The sequence below is a fragment of the Carcharodon carcharias genome, chromosome 4 (assembly GCF_017639515.1).
Source record: "Carcharodon carcharias isolate sCarCar2 chromosome 4, sCarCar2.pri, whole genome shotgun sequence".
Lineage (NCBI taxonomy): Eukaryota > Metazoa > Chordata > Chondrichthyes > Lamniformes > Lamnidae > Carcharodon > Carcharodon carcharias.
In genome coordinates this window covers 35,116,740-35,139,008 of record NC_054470.1, presented here as the reverse complement: position 1 = coordinate 35,139,008, position 22,269 = coordinate 35,116,740, and positions in this window count along the sequence as shown.

Genomic DNA, 22,269 nt, shown 5'->3' with positions numbered 1-22,269 from the left:
GAAAGTCATTGCCTGGCATTTCTACATGTGAATAATACTTGCTACTTAGCAGCCCAAGCCTGAATATTGCCCAGGTCTGGCTGCATATGGTCACAGACTGCCTCTATATCAGAGGAGTTGCAAATGGTATTGAACATTGTGCAATCATCGGCGAACATCCCCACTTCTGACCTATGATGGGGAGAAGGTCATTGATGAAGCAGCTGAAGATGGTTGTGCCTGGGACACTACCCTGAGGAACCCCTGTAGTGATGTCCTGGGGTTGTGATGATTGGCTTCCAACAACCACAACCATCTTACTTTGTGCTAGGTATGATGCCAACCACTGGAGAGTTTATCCCCTGATTCCCATTGGCTTAAGTTTTGCTTGGGCTTCTTGATGTCACACTCTGTCAAATGCTGCTTTAATGTTAAGGGCAGTCACTTGAGTTCAGTTCTTTTGCCCATGTTCGCAATGAGGCTGTAATGAAGTCATGAGCTGAACAGCCTTGGCAAAATCCATACTGAGCATCGGTGAGCAAGTTATTGCGAGTAAATGCTGCTTGATAGCACTGTCGATGACCCCTTCCATTACTTTGTTGATGATGGAGAGTTGACTGATGGGACAGTAATTGGTTGAGTTGGATTTGTCCTGCTTTTTGGGGACAGGAGATAGCTGGGCAATTTTCCATATCACCGGGTAGATGCCAGTATTGTAGTTGCATCGGAACAGCTTGGCTAGTTCTGGAGCATGAGTCTTCAGTCCTCCTGCCAGAATGTTGTCAAGGCCCATAACCTTAGCCATATCCAGTGCCTTCAGTCGTTTCTTAATATCACATGGAGTCAATTGAATTGGCTGAAAACTGGCATCTGTACTAATGTCACCATGTGATGACATATTGGTAACATCACCGGACTTGTCATCGAGAGGCCCAGGTTAATGCTCTGGGGACATATTTCAAACCCCACCATGACATCTGGATTTAAACTTAATTAATAAAATCTGGAATCTAAAAACCAGTCTTAGTAATGGTGACCATGAAACTATTGTTGATTGTCATAAAAACCTAGTTGGTTCACTAATGTCCTTTAGGGAAGGACATCTGCTATCCTTACCTGTCATTGATTACACACCACAAATGACAATGGCACACCCAGTCCTATCAATCTAAGTCCTCTGTACTAGCATCTGGGGGATTGAAATTGGGAGAGCTGTCATGCAAACTAGTCAAGCAACAGCCTGATATAGTCATACTCTCCAAATCATACCTTACAGACAATGGCCAGACACCATCACCATCCATTGGCAGGACAGAGCCACTAGAGGTAGCAACACTGTGGTATATGATCAGGAGGGAGTCCTCAACATTGACTCTGGACTCCATGAAGTTTCATGACACCAGGTCAAACATGGGCAAGGAAAACTTCTGCTGATTACCACCTACCACTAGGCTTCAATATCTATCACCAAGAGTGGCTCGATTGTACCACTACTGACAGAGCTGGCCAAGTCCTGAAGAACATAGCTGCTAGATTGGGCCTGCGACAGGTAATGAGGGAACCAACAAGAGGGAAAAACCTACTTGACCTTGTCCTCCCCAATCTACCTGTCACAAATACATCTGTCCATGACAGTATTGATAGGAATGACCACTGCAGCCCTTGTGGAAGCCTATCTTCACAATGAGGATACCCTCCAGCATGCTATGTAGCACTACCATCACGCTAAATGGGGTAGATTGAGAACAGATCTAGCAAGTCAAAACTGGGCATCCCTGAGCCACTTAGGGCCATCAGCAGCAGCAGAATTGTATTCAACCACAATCTGTAACCTCATGGCCCGGCATATCCCCCACTCTACCAATACCATCAAGCTGGGGAATCAACCCTGGTTCAATGAAGTGCGCAGGACAGAATGCCAGGAGCAGAACCAGGCAGACCTCAAAATAATGTGTAAATCTGGTGAAGCTACAACAAAGGACAACTTGAATGTTGTACAGAGAAAGCAGCTTCTGATAGACAAAACTAAGCAATCCCAATGCCAATGGATCAGATCTAAGCTCTGCAGTACTGAAACATCCAGTCATGAATGATGGTGGGCACTTAAACAAATCACTGGAGGAGGAGGTTCCACAAATATTCCCATCATCAATGATGGGGGAGCCCAGCACATCAGTGGAAAAGACAAGGCTGAAGCATTTGCAACCAGCTTCAACCAGAAGTGCTGAGTGAATGATCCATCTTGGCCTCCTCCCACTCTTTGACTCTTAATGCCCTCAGAGCAAGTAAAGATGGACACTTGCCTTGCCATGAACACATTTATAAAAATTTAATTTTTAAAAAAAGTGTCAGCCATGATACAGTTGGTAGCATTGTTTTCTCTAAGTCATAAGGTTCTGGGTTCAAGTCACACTCCTTGGTTTAAGTACAAAAATCAAGGCTGACACTGCAGTGCAGTACTGAGGAAGTGCTGTACCATCAGGAGTGTTCTCTTTTTGATGAGATGCATATGTACGAACATAGGAATTAAGAGCAGGAGTAGGCCATTCATGGCTGATCTGATTGTAACCTTCATCCACCACCTGCCTACACTGATAACCTTTCACCTCCTTGTTTCTCAAGAATCTATCTAGCTCTACTTTAAAAATATTCAAAGAATCTGCTTCTACCGCCTTTTGAGGAAGAGAGTTCCAAAGATTCACAACCCTCTGAGGGAAAACATTTCTCCTCATCTTTGTTTTAAATGAGCAACCCCTTATTTTTAAACCATGACACCTGGTTCTAGATTCTCCCAAAAGAGGAAACATCCTCTCCATATCCATTCTGCCAAGACTCTTCAAGATCTTAAAAGTTTCAATCAAGTCACCTCTTATTCTTCTAAACTCCAGTGCAAGCCTAACCTGTCCAACCTTTCCTCATAAGGCAAAGCACCAATTCCAGGTATCAGTCTAGTAAACCTTCTCTGAACTGCTTCTTATTATGACACAGTCGATGGTAAAAGCTGAGTTGTTCAAATCCCAAAGGGAAATTTGAAACAACTGTCATAACCCATTTTTGCAATTTGTATGTTTCAAGATGCAGGCTTTGAATTGGGTGGTAAAAAGACCACCGAGTCTCGAGGTTTTTTATAAAACTAAATTAAACATTTATTAATACAAGAAAAATTGTAAACACATACATATGTCTACAAAATTACTACTATAATAACTATGAAAATCCCCTAATTAATATGACTCTCTATTATGCCCCCTGTAAGGTAACAGTAAAACTCATAGATTTAACAGACCTCTGGCAAAGCACACCCTGGACAGTCACATTCAAACTGAGTTTCTTTCAGCTTTGGGTCCTTGCAGACAGACTTGAGGCTTTCAGGCTGGAGGCTTCTCACACTTGTTGGATCTTATACACCTCCCTTATGCACAATCTCCTTTCTCCTTTATACATACCTTTCTCTTTGAATGTAAATCTTCCATTATATAATGAGGCTTTTAACTTTACCCCTTCTAACAATAACATCCTTTCACCGCACCAAATTTATTAGTAAGCGAAAAAAATAAACACATTGCTTGGCATCTTCTGAGAGCAAGATTTCACCCGCATGTCTTGAATGGTTTCTTTTAACAAATTCAAATTTACACTTCACCTTCTACTCTCCTTATGTTTATCTAATTAACATCTCAAAACTACTAAATGTCAAAGCACCCAGACTAGCTGCTTTAATCCAATTAAGACACACACAGGCATATACATAGACACATACCCCACTAGAACTCTATTTTAAAATAATTTCCAATCACATTATTATATCTTCTTGACACTTCTAATGCATTTACATCCTTCCTTAAATAAGGACACCATACTGCACACAGTACTCCAGATGTGGCCTCACCAGTGCCTTCTATAACTGAAGCATAATCTCTCTACTTTTGTAATCAAATCCCCTCATAATAAACAATAACATTCTATTAGCTTTCCTAATTACTTGCTGTACCTGTATACTAACCTTTTGTGATTCATGCATCAGGGCACCCAGATCCTTCTGAATCTCAGAGCTCTGCAACCACTCACTATTTAGGTATTATGCTTCTTTTCTCATTCTTCCTGCCAAGATAGGCAATTTCACATTTTCCCATATTATACTCCAACTGCCAGATCATTGTCCACTGACTTAACCTGTCTATGTCATTTTGTAGCCTCCTTATGTCCTTTTCGCAACTTACTTTCCTATCTATCTTTATGTCATCAGCAGATTTAGCAACCACATCTTCTGTCCCTTCATCCAATTCATTTATGTAAATTGTAAGAAGTTGAGGTCCCAGCGCTGATCACTGTGGCACACCACTCATTACATCCTGCCAACCAGAAAAAGAACCATTTATGGCTACTGTCAGTTTTCTGTTAGCTAGCCAATCTTCTATGCTACACTATGAGCTTTTATTTTATTTTCCACAATAACCTTTGATATGGCACCTTAACAAATACCTTCTGGAAATCTAAGTGCAGTACATCCACCGGTTCCCCTTTATCCACAGCACATGTGACTCCTTCAAACAACTCTGATAAATTAGCTTAGTCCCCATCTGCCTGCCTTGGTGGATGTAAATGATCCCATGGTACTACTTCCAAGAAGAACAGGGGAGTTATCCCCCTTGTTGTGGTCAAAAGTTATCCCTCAATCTGCATCACAAAAAAGGGATTATCTGGTCATTATTATCATGTGTGTTATAATGATATAAAGGCACCAATCACTTATGAGGGATTGGGCAAACACGTTGTGGGTTCATTTATTAATTCTAGGCACATGTGAACAGGTGTACATGGTTTGAAAGCTTGAGGACATAAGCAACAAGGCTGTGTGTGCTGTGTCCAGTTCCAGGCCAGAGCAAAACTGAGGTTGGATCACATGACACACTTCCTTTGAAATGATGGTATGTTGCTACCCTTAAAGGCATGTTACATCCCCCTTTCTTTTTAAAGATAGTTCCCCCCTTCCAAAAACGTTTAACTATTTACAATATATGTTCATGTTTAGTTACCATAACATAAGTGTTGTCATGATAATGAAGGAAAAAACACTGAATTGCATTGGGAAATATTGAACTTTAAAAAATAAGACCTGAGTTTTTAAAATGCACACAAGCAACTGGTTAGAATGCTGCAGGGTAGCTTCCCAATGGAACTGCACTCTGTTGCCAGATGAGATACTGCTAAAGACATCCAGAAACTAATCGCTCCCTCTGGTAGAGACAATGTGACATAATGGGAGATGAGTATCAGCTCATCAATAAATCCTGTGAGCAGTGCCCAGAGAAATTTGCAAATTTGCTTCCCACTTTCAATTTACAAAGAAGGGGTTAAAAATGAGCTGAAAAGCTGCCTCAGGGTCTATCTGTTGGTGGGTGTTCTGAGGAGAGCAAGTGCTGGAAGTTTGACTCAGTAGTAACAGTCACACACAGTGCCCCTGCAAATTGCCATTTTGCAAGTATCCTGAACTCCCTCCCCCTCTATCGAATTCAACTCTACTGCAACCTCGAATCCAACTATTTGTCTACTAGAGTCAATGCTACTGGAATCTCAGAACGCAATGGCTGCAACTCTCAATTACCTACTCCCCACGAGTCAAAAACTGTTCCATATGTGTGTGTATATATATATATATATATATTCAAAACAAAAACAGAATTACCTGGAAAAACTCAGCAGGTCTGGCAGCATCGGCGGAGAAGAAAAGAGTTGACGTTTCGAGTCCTCATGACCCTTCAACATATATTCACTTCAAGTTAAATTCTTACTTTTAACCTGTATGACCGTATATGCATTTATTTTATCCTTTCTTATCTTTAGTAGTTAATAAACTCACTGTTACCCTTAACTCAAGTCTGATTAAATTGGCTCCTTCAAAACAAAGATGACTGAGTCTGGGAGAAAGGTATCCATGAAGGGATCTTTTTCAGATTAAATCTTGTTGCGACCAACAGAAGGGATGGGGAGAGGGGCAGATAAAGACCAGGCGCGGAATTTTCCGTGCCAGCTGGCAGCGGGCGTGATAGGTGGCATGTGTGGACAATATGGCACAATCTGTTTCATGGTCAATGGTGGGCCTTGTTTCCCACCCAACAGTCATCGGGGAGCTCATTGTAATACATCAGCATATCATTAAAAGGCCATCCCGCCAGGCTCCTGGAACCCCTGCCGGATCGTCCGTCCATGTCAGTGGGAAAGCACACCGGCATGCTTCACAACGGCACACAGGCGACGTGCACTTGGCACCTTCACTTTGAGGGAACTGAGGTGAGTGAACAGCATCAATTTCCACAGCTCACCAGGGTCGCCGGGGGTCCTGGGTGAAGTGTCGCCCTGCCTCGGAGGTGACTGTTTTCAGGGGGCACGGTGTCTGGGAGCAACTGCTGCCCTGCCACGGAGGCGACTGTAGTCGGCGGAGGGGGAGGTGTCCCGGGCTGCTGTCCAGCCTCGGAGGCAACTATTGCTGTTGTCAGGGGGAGGGGATGGGGCGGTGCTGGGGGGGAGCGGAGTGCAACTGCTGCTCTGCCATTGGATTCTGCACACAAGAAATTGAGGTGGGAGCAGGGTAGGCGAGGGAAGTGGCCACCTGCATAAACTGACCATCCCTCTGCAACTGAGACAGCTCAGGCTACAATGATAAGGGTCAGGATTGGGGTCAGGTTCCTAGACTGCCCGCCCACTCAAGCAATGCAGAGGCCCCAAAGTGCCAACAAATGCTCCAAACCTTACACCCCCTACCCCCTACCCCACTCCCCCACCACCCGCCACACCCCCAGCACAGACTGCGAGTCTGCGATCACTTTACTGGACGTGGAGCAGTTGGGCTGCACACATTGTACAATCTCTTCAACAACGCTGGAAATGGAGCAGTCACTGCTGGAGGCTCTCACAGCCCCTTGCAATCTCAGCAACCCAGTCACGAGCTGCCTCCCCCATGTCGCAGGCTGACAGGGCAGCCATGCAGCGCACTCATCTGCAGCCATCTAAGGGGTGACCAGCACTGTCTGGGAAGCACTAAGGGGCCGTCACACAGGCCAGAAAAGGTATTAAGTTCACCCATGATAATCACGTCTCTTTCTCTCTTTCATGCTGCAAGAGGACCACATCAGGAGTGTGGAGCTTGGTGACCTAGCTGTATGCCTGATGGCCTACAGAGAGCAGAGAAGACAGAGGAGAGAGCAGTTGAGGATCCTGGCCAGGCAAAGACAGGAGCAGCAACCTCAGGAAGAAGGGGCAGCAGGAGCTCCCGCACACACTGTCCAGGAACGACAGCGAGCCGTGGAGGGTCGGCGCCAAGTGACCAGGGTCTATAGACACCGCCTGCCATTCCTGCAGATGACCAAGAGCCAATATCGCTGATGACTGCGCATGTCTAGGGATCTTGTCACTCACATCTACCACTTACTGCAGGATTTGGCACCAAGGGGACATAGAAGGAATCCAGTGCCGTGGCTGTGAAAGTGGTAGTGACTGTGGCACTCAATTTCTATGCCAGTGGCTCCTTTCAGGGCTCCACAGGTGACCTCTGTGGGATATCACAATCTGCTACCCACAATGCATTCATGAGGTCATGGATGCCATCTTCTCCATGGCACACAACTTTGTGCATTTCGCTCGGGACCGGGACAGCCAGGATTCAAGGGCCATTGGATTCACCCAGATCTCGAGATTCCCACAGGTGCAAGGTGTGATTGACTGCACCCATGTGGCACTCAGGTCTCCATCGCTACACTCCGTGGACATCAACTGCAAGGGCTTCCACTCATTGAATGTGCAGCTGATGTGCAACCACCAAATGCATTCTGCAGGTGTGCGCACAGTTTCTAAGGAGTATGCATGACGCCTACATTCTCAGTCAGTCACAGATCCCTGCAGTCTTCCAGGGTCCACAGATGCTGCAGGGATGGCTCCTCGCAGACAAGGGCTACCTGCAGAGGCCGTGGCTGATGACACCCATACGGCAGCCTCAGACTGCTGCAGAGTGAAGGTATAATGAGGCTCATGCTGCAACTTGCAACTTAGTGGAGCAGGCCATTGGGATGCTGAAGATGAGGTTCCAATGACTGGACCAGTCTGGACCAGACCAACACCTGTGACCAGTGGTGCTGTGCTTTGCCTCCTGAAGGGCTCAGGTACTGAATGTGAACAAAGCATCAGATTCTTTTAAAGTTTCATGGCTGCGTCTCCATGATATGACCCAACTACGGAGTGCAAGCGAGCTGCTCTCGGTCAGACAGGAGTCAGACATTCTCAAAGGCTATGTGAAGATAACACAGTCCACAGAAGGTGTCACGCATCGTCGTCATCTGCTGCGCCCTTTACAACCTGGCGCTGCAACAGGGAGAGGAGCTGGCTGAGGAGGAGATGGAGGAGCTGCACTTTTCCTCCAATGAGGAGGATGCAGACAGGAATGAGGATGAGGATGTGACGATGATGGGGATGAGGCCCTCACACTGGCCAGACAAGGCAGGCACACTCAAAGCTGCTAGATTTGTGGAGGATGATGACGACATGCAGTGAGGAGACACCATAAATCCTCATATCACATTTGTGAACGTTTGACTCCAGTCTGGCTTATGGCAGCATGAATACCCTCTGTGAGGACTCTCCTGTCATGGAGATGCAGTGGAGGCCCTAATAGTCACTCGATTGCAGGAGGATGATGACAACATGCAGTGAGGACACTCCATAGATCTTCACATAGCCTTTGAGAATGTCTGACTCCTGTCTGACCGAGGGCAGCTCGCTTGCACTCCGTGGTCGGGTCATATCATGGAGATGCAGCCATGAAACTTTAAAAGAATCTGATGCTTTGCCCACCTTCAGTACCTGAGCCCTTCAGGAGGCAAAGCACAGCACCACTGGTCACAAGCGCTGGTGTGATGGGGGCCAGCCTCACCATAAAGATGCTGAGAGCACACAGAGAGAATGGGAGAACTCCCTGGTGCCTGCCCACTACATTCTGGCAGCAATGACAAGCACCATCGAGGTGCAGGCATCAGTAATGTTTCCAGGGAGTGTGAGGCCAGACCATCACTTTGGTCTGAAGACTGCACAGAGCACAGGGAAGAGGCCCTGGACTGAGACACCTGCTTTTTAACTTAGTGTAGAAAGGTTTCACATCTGAGTGACATGAACACTGCTCATCAGAGCAAGGAGCCATAGGCAGGGAGACATTCTTAGGAGTTTAATGACAATAATGAACATTATGTACAAGTGATTAACACCCATGCCCAGGCTGTGCAACTAACTCTCCTTAACTTTCCAAATCCTGCTTCTATGTCTTGGTGCTTCCTGGACATCCACAGCGCAGGTGGAGGCAGCCTGCTGACTATAATGCCCTGTCTGTGATGAGTTTGGCAGGCGTCCTCTGGAGGGCCGAGACTTGGAGGGCCCCGGAATGCTTTCGGGGTCCTGCTGTGTGGCAGTGGCACCCTCCTCGGCCTGTGAAGCTGGAGCTGTGGAGATCAGAGAAAGAGGAGATTCAGATGGGCCAGTCACTCCCGGAGTCACCTGGGTGGATGGGCCCAGAGTGTGGACCTGCTGATCCTCCTCCCTATGGGCGCCTATGGGTCCCTGGCTGACTCCTTGAGGAGCAGGGGTAGCTGGAATGCGATCGAGCTGCCCCGCACCCCTCTCACATACACACTGTTGGAGGCCAACTATGGCATCAGTGATGGAGTTGAGCCCCCGCAGCAGTGCAGGAGCGGCATCCTGGACCAAGGTCTCCTTGGCGGCTGTCATCCTACCAGTTTTGACCTTGGTGTGTTGGTGGCCTGAAGGTGGACCGACACCTCTTTTGTGCCTTGCAATCTGAGGATGTTTCCAGGCTTATTTCTGAGCTCCAGCAACTGTAATGTGACCGAGTCCAGAGGCTCGTCATCTGACTCGGACTCAGCAAATTTCTGGCCTCCAGCCGTCCTCTGAGTGCCGGGGACCTGTGAAGTCCCTGCCTCTGCCTGCTGTGGATCAGAAACTGCGATGTGCTCACCAGATTGTGATCCCGTGTCTATTCTAAAGCTATGTCCCACCAAGGTGTGTGTCTCTGTGCTGGTGGAGGGTGTGGGTGAGCGCTGTGATGGGACTTCAGGCAGGGTACATTCAGGTTCCACATCAGAGGTTTCTTCGAGGCTTGATTGGAGGCCCTGGGTCATGGACTCTGTCGGCTGTTCGGCAGATGTGCCTGTGAAAGCAAGGGGAGATAATGAGTGCATGGCAGTGACCGGTGAAACAGAACACATCACTCACAGCATGGTTGTCTGATGGATGTTGCACTGCTGGATCCTCACTTGGTAGAGCAGCACTGACCTCACCATCAGCACAGAACCAGTCCAGGTTCTTGCCAGCCAGCTGGATGGCTCTGTTTTCAAAGTCCGTGAGGACCTTGATTTCGGATATTCTGCCACTGGTCCGCAACCTCTCTCTCTTGTTGTGTATCAGCTTGGCCTGCATGGATAGAGATGGAGAAGGTGTAAGGAGGATGCCTGCCATGCCAGATGATAAGTATGCCTGGTCTGTGTGGGTGGTGAGTGGTCCCATGGATGGGATGAGGACAATGACAGTGAGTGTGAGAGAATGAATGGTGATGTCCCTTGAACTGGCAGTGAGTGAGGGCCTTGTGGATGTGTTTGTGGGTGTGTGAGTTGAAAGTGATGAAAAGAGTGAGTTACCCTGGAGGAGATCATTCATCCTCTTGCGGCACTGGGTGGCTGTCCTGTTCTGAAGGGCGTTCTCACTGACCACCGCTGCCACCACCCTCCAAGTTGGATTGGTCACCTTGCTGCCCATCCTGCTGCCAGAGCTGGGGTGCAGGACATCTCGGTGAGCCTCCATGGCATTCAGCATTTGCTTGAGGGACCCGTCATTAAATCAGGGAGGGGGTTTGTGGTCTTTTTTCCTTTACTGGCCATGTCTCCCGGGCAGCGGTGGTGAGTGGTAGCGATGAGTGGTGTGCTGAAGGCTGCCTTTTAAACATGGCGGCCAGGGTGATGCAACGGCGGGTGATGGTGAGAGGGTGAATGAGTGCCTGCCTGCCATGGAAATGGCGTGTTTCCCAGGAATACATAAATAATGTGGAGGGTTTGGGACGATATGGCATGAAAACCCGCCACCACCGTCAGAGGGTAGGGCACCATTTTACTTACCCGCTACCACACTTAGTGTAACTTTGGGAAAATTCCACCCAGGGAGCTAGTTCATCCCTCCTCACCTGGGGCATAATAATTTGGGGAAGTCCCAGCTAGGCAGTGACAAATTGAGGGGTCTTGCCTGGATCAACAACTTTGGGGAACCTTAACTGGGGGTGGGTCTTAACAAATTGGATCACTCATCTGGCATTTGAACAAATTGGGGGCTCAGAGTCTGGAATATTTTTCTCCCACAGACGAAACAAATGAATTAGATTGGGGAAAGGTAAATTGCCCTTCTGAAATCAATTTTTTTGAAATTTGTCTCTATACTACTGAAGTGTTAAAATGCTCACTTTTGTTGCCAGTGTCTTTTTGAGGATCAGTTAGGAGTTAGCGAGGCATTCAGGATTAGAATTTTGGCCAAGAGCCACAAAAACCTGATATTTGAAAAGGGGCAGCCAGAGGTCCACAGGTGGAAACTGAGGACAATGAAACGGATTGCATAGCAGTAGAGAGATTAAAATTGGAGAAGTGGAAATTAGAATTTCAGGAGAAAGAAAAGGAAAGGGAATTTCAGGAAAGGGCACGAAGGGAAGAGAGAGAATTTCAGGAGAGAGAAAAGAGAGAGGAAAGGGGGTTTCAGCTAAAACAGCGTGAATTGAGGAGCAGGCATCCCGCTGGGTCCCTTGAAGACACCACCAGCTCAGACTTAAGGATTGAGGCAACCTGGTTTGCTGATCTAATCCCTAAATTTGATGAAGCAGAGGTGGAAGCCTTCTTTATATCTTTTGAGTGGTTAGCACAGCAGTTAAAGTGGCCACTCCAACAGTGGTCCCTATTACTGCAGAGTATACTTTCAGGGAAGGCCCATGAGGTTTATTCCCCCCTGCCTGAGGAAAGTGTCACTGACTATGAGGCAGTAAAAAGCAATAAGTGCGTACCAGTTAGTGCCAGAGGTGTACCATCAGGAATTCTGTACCCTCAGGAAACGACCTGACCAAATATACCTGGAATTTGAAAGGCAACTTGGTTTTGACCAGTGGGGGCGGGCACTTAAAACAGAAGCTACTTACAAAAACCTCCATGAAATAACTCTCCTTGAGGAATTTAAAAACTTCCTACCCTTCCCAATAAGAACACACCTAGAAGAACAGAGGGTAACAGGGGCCAGGCAGACAGCCACACCGGCTGATGATTATGAGCTGATTCACAAACCCTTGTTCCAGAAGAGACCCTCCCTTAGTCACCCCTACCCAACTGGGAAGGATAGAGACAGGGGGAGAGTGATAGGAAACTGAGAACCCATGGGAGAGAGGGAAATGCCGGGGCCCTCCTCAGGACAGAAAGGGTGGTGCTGAGATGAGAAGTGAGACCAAGAAGCCTGTATGTTTTAACTGCTGAAAGGTAGGGCACCTCTGGGCTAATTGCTGGAGGCTACGGGAAAAACCAATGGGATTTATCGGGGCACACACACCCTGTGCAGAGAATGGGAGTCAGTCAGAGAGCACGCAGACCAGGCTACGGCTCTGACTGCAGTTGTGTTTCCCTATAGGAGCACTCCTGATCGTGTAGATGAGGTTAAACAAATCCCTGAGGGTTACTGGGATTTTGTATCCGAAGGAAGAGTGGCCACATTTCCCCAGGGTGAGGTGAGTAAGCCTATAGTGATACTGAGGAACACAGGGGCCAGCCAAACTCTACTGCTGAGAAAAGGCATGACCTTCCCACCATAAGTGCCATAAGTGCCAAGGCGTAGGTAATGGGGATTGAAGGAGAGTACATGCCCATTCCCTTATACCAGTACATCTGGAATGTGACCTTGTATCAGTGCCAGTGACCTTGGGAGTCATCCCCAGGTTGCCTGTGGACAGGGTCCACCTGTTCCTCGGCAATGGCCTGGCGGGAGCAAAGGCAATAGCATTCCCAGTGGTCTCATAGAAGCTCAAGGAATCCGAATAGCTGCAGGAGAAAATGCCTGGCATTTTCCCTGACTGTGTGGTAACCTGGTCTATGACCCAACAAACTCCAGCAGAGGAAGCTGAAGTGGCACTGCAAACAGAAGACCCTCCGGTCTGGTTATCTGAAACCTTTATCGGAAGTCCAGAAGACCCTAAGGAGGTAATAAATAGATCTTCCTTGCTAGCGGCCCAGCAAGCTGACCCACAGTTAAAAGCATGAGCTCAGACTGCTCACAATAAGGCTGAAGCAGAAGCAGTCCCTGAATGCTACTACATTAAAAATGACATGCTGATGTGGAAATGGAGACCCCCTCACAGACCTGCAAATGAGGAGTGGACAGTGACCCTCCAGTGCCGCCGAGGGTTTTGTTTTATTCATTCATGGGATGTGGGCTTTGCTGGCTGGGCCAGCATTTATTGCCCATCCCTAGTTGCCCTTGAGAAGGTGGTGGTGAGCTGCCTTCTTGAACCTCTGTAGTCCATGTGGTGTAGGTATGCCCACAGTGCTGTTAGGAAGGGATTTCCAGCATTTTGACCCAATGACAATATAGGAACAGTGATACATTTCCAAGTCAAGAGGTATGGTGGGGAAATCTTGTGGCCAGCTCACGAAATTTCGAAGGTTGGGCATGTCGGTATACGCAAAACCCAAGCTGTCATCAGCCAACATTTCTACTGGTTGCACCTCCACAGGGACGTAGTAAGTTTTTGCAGAACCTGCAATATGATCTGTACCTATAATTCCTGTGCCAGTTTTTGGGGAACCATTCAGCATTGTGTTAGTGGACTGTGTGGGGCCCCTGCCTAAAACAGCCTTACCATCATAGATGTGGCTACCTGTTACCCGGAGGCGGTTCCCTGAGAACCATATCTGCCAAAACAGCGGTGAGGGAATTGACCCAATTCTTTATCGGGTATGGTCTGCCCATCAAGATCCAGTCGCATCAGGGCTCAAATTTCATGTCCAAAATATTCCAGGAAGTTATGGATAACCTGGGCATGACCCAGCTGACTTCTTCAGTATATCACCTGGAATCGCAGGGGGTGCTAGAACAGTACCACTGGACCATAAAAACAATGATCAGGTTTCCTTCTGTTTGCTACTAGGGACTCACCCAATAAGCCAACCAGGTTTACTCCATTCAAGTTAATTTACAGGCACCAAGTGCAAGGGCCTCTGAAACTAATCAAGGAGAGGTTTTTAGAGCAGAGGGAGGAGCTCTCCATGTTGGATTACGTAGCCGTGTTCCGGGAGCAGCTCATGAAAGCCTGCAAGAGCACTTGAAAATTTCCCAGGCGGCTATGAAAAAACAAGCCGACAGACATTCCAAAACCTAAACCTTTCAGCCAGGACACTACGTGTTAGTTCTCCCACCAATACCAGGTGAACCCTTATGAGTCTGGTTCAATGGCTCGTACAGAGCATCAAAGCAACTCAGGGAAGTGAACTATCTAATTGAGACCCCCGATCAGAGCAGGGGGGGAGCAAAGACTGTGTCATGTCAACAAGAAAAGTGATATCACAGCGAGAAGGGGACAAGCAAGTAGCGGTCTGTCCCATTGCCAATGACGTGGAGGAGGAGTGGGGATGAATTGGGGGGAGATGTGGGTGAGGCCCGTATTGGACCCACTACCACCCAGCTAACCAACACAGAAATACTAGCCAACTAAGACTCCTTGTTCTCCTGCCTAGGTGCAGAACAGCGAGCAGACCTGATGAGGCTGCTCACTGCATTTAAAAGCTTGTGCAGAGACAAGCCAGGCTGCACCACCCTAGTCCTATCTGATGTGATTGTGGGAGAGGCCCCTCCCATAATGCAACACCCCTACCGTCTAGGCCCCGAGAAGCTGGCCCAGGTCCAGGAGGAGGTTAACTGCATGCTGGAGCACTAACTAATAGAGCCTAGCAACAATAGCTGGAGATCTCCAGTTGTGCTCGTCCCCAAGCCGGACGGCTCCACAAGACTACCGAAAAGTTAATGCAATGACCCGTGCCAGTTCCTACCTGATATCCTGACTGGAAGACTGCATAGATAGGTTAGGTAAAGCAGCCCATATCACAAAGATAGATTTACTCTAAGGATACTGGCAGGATCCCTTGACAACCCGAGCAAAGGAAATCTCTGCCTTCATAACTCCAGACGAGTTATACCAGTGTTGGATTATGCCCTTTGGACTCTGAAATACCCTGGCTACCTTCCAAAGGTTGATGAATCAGACAGTGGTGGGCTTATCCAATTGCGCTGTATACCTGGGCAGCCTCCTGGTGAACAGCAACACCTGGGAAAATCACCTAGAGCAACTGGACGTCCTCTTCGAGAGTACAGTCAGCTGACCGAGTGATCAATCCGGCAAACAGCAAGTTCACTCAGACTAAAGTGACCTATCTAGGGCACATAGTAGGTCAAGGACAGATACTACCCAGGGTTGCTAAGGTACAAGCAGTAGCCCAGTTCCCCATTCCCATCACAAAATGGAAATCATGAGGTTCTTGGGGATGTGTGGGTTCTACCGCAAGTTTGTCCCAAATTTTAACACAGTAGCTGCCCCACTGACAGACCTGCTACAGAAAAAAGCAAAGGAAGTATGGGCCGTAAAATGCCAGACAGTTTTCAAAAAGTTGAAAGCCATTTTAATAGGCGAGTCTATGCTTGCAGCCCTGATCTTTAATCAAGCATTTAAAGTAGCCATTGATGCAAGTGACATTGGGGTAGGGGCTGTTCTACAGGAGGACAAATCCAGAATGGAGAGACCAATCAGGTACTTCTCTAAAAAGTTCAGCAAGCATCAGAAACAGTACTCAACAATAGAGAAGGAGACCGTTGGTTTATTACTGGTCCTCAGACACTTTGAGATATATGTCCAAAATGGGTACAGAGAGACCACAGTCTATACCAACCACAATCCATAAACTTTTGTGGAAACATTTAACACCCAGAATGCCAGGTTATTCTGTTGGAGTTTGTTCCTCCAGCCATACCACTTAAAAATCACCCACATTCTTGGGAAATCAAACGCAATTGCGGACACCCTTTCCAAAACTTAAAAGATAAATTGACCATTGTTAAAAGAATGAATGTGTGTATGAGAGAGTTTTGTTGTTTATAAGTTTAAATGGTGATAGATTGGGAAATGTTGATGTACAAAGGGACCTGGGTGTCCTTGTACACCAATCACTGGAAGCAGACATGCAGTTGCAGCAAGCAGTTAAGAAGGCAAATGGTATGTTGGCCTTAATTGCAAGAGGACTTGATTACAGGAGCAAGGATGTCTTACTGCAGCTGTACAGGGCCTTGGTGAGGCCACACCTGGAGTATTGTGTGTAATTTTGGTCTCCTTACCAGGATATATTTGTCATAGAGGGAGTATAGCGAAGGTTCACCAGACTAATTCCTCGGATGGTAGGATTGTCATGAGGAGAGATTGGGCCAACTAGGCCTGTATTCACTGGAGTTTAGAAGACTGAGAGGAGATCTCATTGAAACATATAAAATTCTGACAGAGCTGGACAGACTTGATGCAGGGGATGACATTGCCTCTGGCTGGGGGCCTATAACGAGGGGTCACAGTCTCAGGATATGGGATGGACCATTTAAGGCTGAGATGAGGAGAAACTTCTTCACTCAGAGGGTGGTGAACCTATGGAATTCTCTACCACAGAAGGCTGTGGAGGCCAAGTCACTGAATATATATAAGAATGAAATAGATGGATTTGTGACCTCAAAGGCATCAAGGGTATAGGGAAAATGCAAGAGTACGGCATTGAGATAGAAGTTCAGCCATAGTCATATTGAATGGCACAGCAGGCTTGAAGGGCCAAATGACCTACTCCTGATCCTATTTTCTATGTTTCTATGTAAGCTTTTCTCTTTTTTATAATGAAATGAGAATGAATCTCGTTTCATTCTGGGGAGGAGGGGAAGATTCATGACAATGAAGGAAAAAACACCGAATTGCATCCGGAAATATTGGACTTCTAAAAATATGACCTGAGTTTTTAAAATGCACACAAGCCACTGGCTGGAATGCTACAGGGTGACTGCCTAAGAGATAATAGAACCCCACCCTGTTGCCAGACAATGCACTGTTAAAGACATCCAGAGACTATTTGCTCCCTTTGGTAGAGACAATGGGACATAATGGGGAGATGAGCATCATCTCGTCAAGAAATCCTGTGAGCAATGCCCAAACAGATTTGTGAATTTGTTTCCCACGTGGAATATACAAAGGAGGGTTAAAAGTGAACTGAAAAGCTGCCTCAGTGTATTTCTGTTGGTCTGAGAGAGAGCAAATGCTGGAAGTTTGACTCAGAAGTAACAGCCACACACTCTACCTCTGAAAATCACCCTTTTGCAGGTATCCCAATTCTTACTTTTAACTTGTATGATCGTATATGCATGTATTTTATCCTTTCTTGCCTTTAGTAGTTATTAAGCTTACTCTTACAGTTAACTCAAGAAAGTCTGATCAAATTGGTTCTTTCAAAGTCAGAATGATTGGGTCTGGGGAAAAGGTATCCATGAAAGGGATCCTTTTTAGATTAAATCTTGTTTCAGCCAACAGAAGGGGGGCGGGGGGTGGTGCTGAATAAAGACAGGGAGCCAGTTCATCCCTCATCACCTGGGGCATAACAATTTGGGGTGTCCCAGCCAGATGGTGACAAATTGAGGGGTCTCGCCTAGATCAACAACTTTGGGGAACCTCACCTGGGAATGGGTTATAACAATGTATAGAACTGGTAAATTTATGAATCTCTAAAGAGCTTGAGATAATGTATTGGTGTGCTCATATCTTGTAATGGTAACCTTGTCTGGAGGCTTCTTTAATTGTTCACAGTAATCTGTGAGGTTGTCATTCTTGGATAACTTTTCCTGGTTGCATTTGGAATTTTGTCCTCAATGCAATAGGACTGCAGAGTGGTTGAGGAGCTGGAATGGATCTGATTTGTCCTCAGTTACACCTCACCGTTGATCCTTCATATTACTTCATGACCTTGGTTCTGAACAAATCCTTGTCACCTTGGCTGGTTGCCATGTACCTTATCTGGGTTCCTGGATGTGAATTTATTATCCCAACTGTAAACTTGGCAATTCTGTACCCGCATTTTTAACATGCAGGTTGGTCATCTTCTCTTTCAGTTTTAAAAGGTACTCTCTAGTTTTTGAGAGAGTAAAATCAGTTAAGAATAGGTAGATTGGTACACAGTGGTCTGCCGGACATGATCTCTGCCAGTGATGGAATAGTTGCACTTAAAGATGTCGCTCTCAGTGGTAACATTGTAATTTGTAGAGTTTGCTTGGTCTGTCTACATTTGAGAATGATGGATTTCACCATGCAAATCATTCATTCAACTAGGTCATTAGATCTAGGGTAATGAGGAGAAGAGGTAGTGTGATTGATATTCCACTTCTCACACATACCCTGAAATAGCTTATCAATAAACTGCGGACAATTATCTGTAATGACCTCTGTAGGCACACCAGATAAACTGAAAATAGCACCAAGAGTGTGCATAACAGTTGTGCTTGACATATTGTGCAATTGTCGAATAATGGGGTAATTTGTAAAGTAATCAATGATGACGATGAAGTTAGTGCCATGGACATGAAAGAGGTCAGCTGCAATTTTAGACCAAGGATAAGTACGATCTTCATGCAGAATTAATGGCTCTTTGTGTTGACTTGGCACAAGCTCTTGTCCTGCCTCGCACTTTTTGAAAATGACTTCAATGTCATTGTTCATACCCGGCCAATAGACTGTCTATCTTGCAGATAATCTCTTCTGATCTATGCCCATGTGTGAGTGATGAAGTTTTTGAAAAATATCAGGTCACAAGGATTCTGGGATGACGACCTGCCTGCCTTTAAAAATGACTCCCCAGGAGATGCCTGGTAAGGCCAAAATGATCTCAGGTGTTCATGGACATATTGAATTGAATCAGGCCATCCTTCAGTGATGGTTTGCCACAGTTTCTGAGGTGCACTCTAGGACTATGGAACCTGCACATTGAATCAGTGAACTGTTGTATGCTGAACGTTTCACAGCAGTAGGTTTCACCATGGCCTTCCATGCCTATGGATAAATGTCTTTTAGAATTCACAGAGGTAGTTTGTTGGCACCCTGTGTCAATGTTGGTCAAGAATGAGAAACTGTCAATTTTCTCAGGGCAGATAATTTGAATCTTGGCAAACACTTGGGATAGAGAGATGGCATTTATGTTTTCCACAAAATTGACGGTGAAATCTGTGATTACTGCTTTTCATCTCATCATGCACTTCATCATCATTTTCTAGCTTGTCAGTCACCTGATGTATATGTTTCTGACAGGATACTGGATGGTCATTCTTCATGCTTAAAAGTATCCATTGTATATGGCCTGTTTGGATCAGTGCATGGCTCTTTATAGCTGCATCAGCCTTTGCTCTAGTACACTGCCACTGCCAATGGTCTTTTCTGCCACATGCTTTGAGGAGTTGATAGAAAACTGGGCATTTCCTTGGTGCATGCAGAAGGCCATACCTTCCACATGTATTGCCGGATTTGTGTGTTCTAGTAAGTGCGTCAACAATTGGGATTGTGCTTAGAGCTTGTAAGCTTTGTTGACCTGCAAGGATCGCTTCAGACTTACATCCATCCTGGAGTAACTCTTTGATGCTATCTGTTTTGGGCTTGTCCAACAGATCTTTCTGGAACACTTCCATGGGAGTGGATGTGATCACCAACTCAACAATTCTGTTTGCTGGTTCTGCATCCAAAAAATCAAAGTACGTACCCTTTTCTGTGCGTCTGCTGACAAAGTGGTCTATGGATTCTTTGGGCTGTTGTCGAAATGACATGAACTCTATGAATACAGGAGTTTAACCTGATCCTAAACTGGTCTTCCAATGTTATCCAGATCTTTTGGAGAGCCTTTAGATCTTCTGCTGTTAATCCTGACCTTTTCAGCCTGTGTGGACCTTCATTTCCAATTGTTAGGTGAACGTTTATGGTTTGCTTGTCTGGTTCAGACACATCTGAAAGAAAAAAACTATAGCTCTGAGCTGTTTAAACATTTTGAATTTGGATAGTAGTTCATGTGCATTCCAAGTTAAACTGCAGAATTTTGTGGACATTCTGACAATATCTCTTTGATCTTCCTTCTCCTATCGTACCTGCAGCTATAGCCACTTTCACAGGAATTCCTGAAACTCTGCCCCTTTTAATCACAACCTTCTCAGGCCCGATTTTTAGGACCTTTTTTTTGTTTGCTTGTTTCTCCCTTGCTCACTATTGATCCAGCCTACACCCTTGCCTTTCCTGACTGAGCTAACCCAGTGCTGGTCATCTCGGTGCACTATCCCATCAATAAACTGACAAGTTATGTGCTGAAATCTCACCACGAGGGATCCGTTTGCTTACAAGCTCTTTACTTGAGCACTATCCGGGCACCTGTGTCTTAAAAGCTTTTCTGTGCAGTCAGCACACTGCGGTTTCAACACTCTCCGACCCTGCAGCTTTATTGCAGTCTTACTAAAATATCAAGGATCGTCTCATGCCATGTATTATGTTCTAAGACTGTTCACCATGTCATACTTGTTGCCAGGCTAAGTACTATGACATTTAGAAAGAACCGCTGCTGTACACCACGTTGTGTGTGTTGTAGTTATATAAAGGCACCAATCGCTCATAAGGGATTGTACGACCATGTTGTAGGTTCACTTATTAATTCTAGGCACATGTGAACAGATATAAATGGGCAGAAAGTTTGATGATATCAGCAGCAGGGCTTTGTGTGTTGTATTCAGTTCTGATCCAGAGTGAAACTGAGGCTGGATTACATGATACACTTACCTTAAAGTGATGGCACGCTGCAGTCCCTTAAAGGCATATTACAACAATTATCACATTGCTGTTTGTGGGAGTTTGCTGTGCACAAATTGGCTGCCATGTTTCCTACATTACAACAGTGACTACTGTTCATAAATACTTCATTAGCTGTAAAGTACTTTGAGACATCTGGTGGTCATGAAAAGTGCTATATAAATGCAAGTCTTTCTTTTTACTAATTCTGTTAGCACCGGAGGCTGTTTGAGATGCCTACATTAAACTTGCTTTATTTGGGGTTGTGTCACCATAGTTTATGGTCTCTGAAGAATGTAGTGTATTGCTGTAACATTGTTTTAATAATGAATTTTCATCTTGTGATCATTCAAATCTTAAGAAACATTGTGATTTCCACATTCCACATTATCTTGGCTTTATCTTTGGGTGTTTCTTTTCTTACTGCCTTACATTCCTTTCCTGACATGAAATTTTATATTATTTAACAATTTTCACTGTTTTTCCTTAATCAGGTTACAAGTCTCTTAATACATTCAGTTCCTTTCACTGATTGGGGTAGCTGTATCCTTCTTGTTGCTTACCTTTCTCCTTTATTTCCTAATTCTGCTCATTTATCTTTCGATATAAGATCTATGAAAGAATTTTTCTTGAAACACTAATGTGTCTTTTCACTCTGCAAATGCTGTCTGGCCTACAGCATGCCTCCAACATTTTCTGGTTTTCTTCCAGTATTGCTTGATGCCATCTGTCAATTATTTAACATGTATTGACCCCTCAATGCAAGACAGACTGGTTATATATGGGTTCATGGATGAACCACAATTTTCTCAAACTGAACAGTGGGAAGATTAAAGCTATTGTTTTTAGGTTTCATCATAAATCTTCTCCCTTGATCCTGAATCACCCTTTTCCCCAAGCAATAGTTCAGCCGAACATGTATGTGTGAACTTTAGACATCTTTTGCCCACAGCTGAGCTTCAAGCTCTCCATTCCAATGATTCACCATTTGCTTGCTTCTATTTCTGCTAAATTGCCTGCCTCCAGCCAATCTCAGTGCCTCTCTCAGAGATATGTCCATACACTTACTGGTGTCTCCCAGTTCCTCCCCCTTATGGGCCTATCATAGCTGCATGGCCACTGAATTCGTCATCCATGATTTTCACACCTCCAGACTTCATTTGTCCAAAATGCTCTTTGCTGGCTCCTCATCCTTAAAAACAATCCATCTATCCTAAATGCAGTTGTCTATTCTCGGTCACACACTAAGCCCCAATTGCCCATCATCCCTGCCATCAAACATATTAAATTTAAAATCATCATCCTCACCTTCAGAAGTTCTCTATGGCCATGACCCTCTC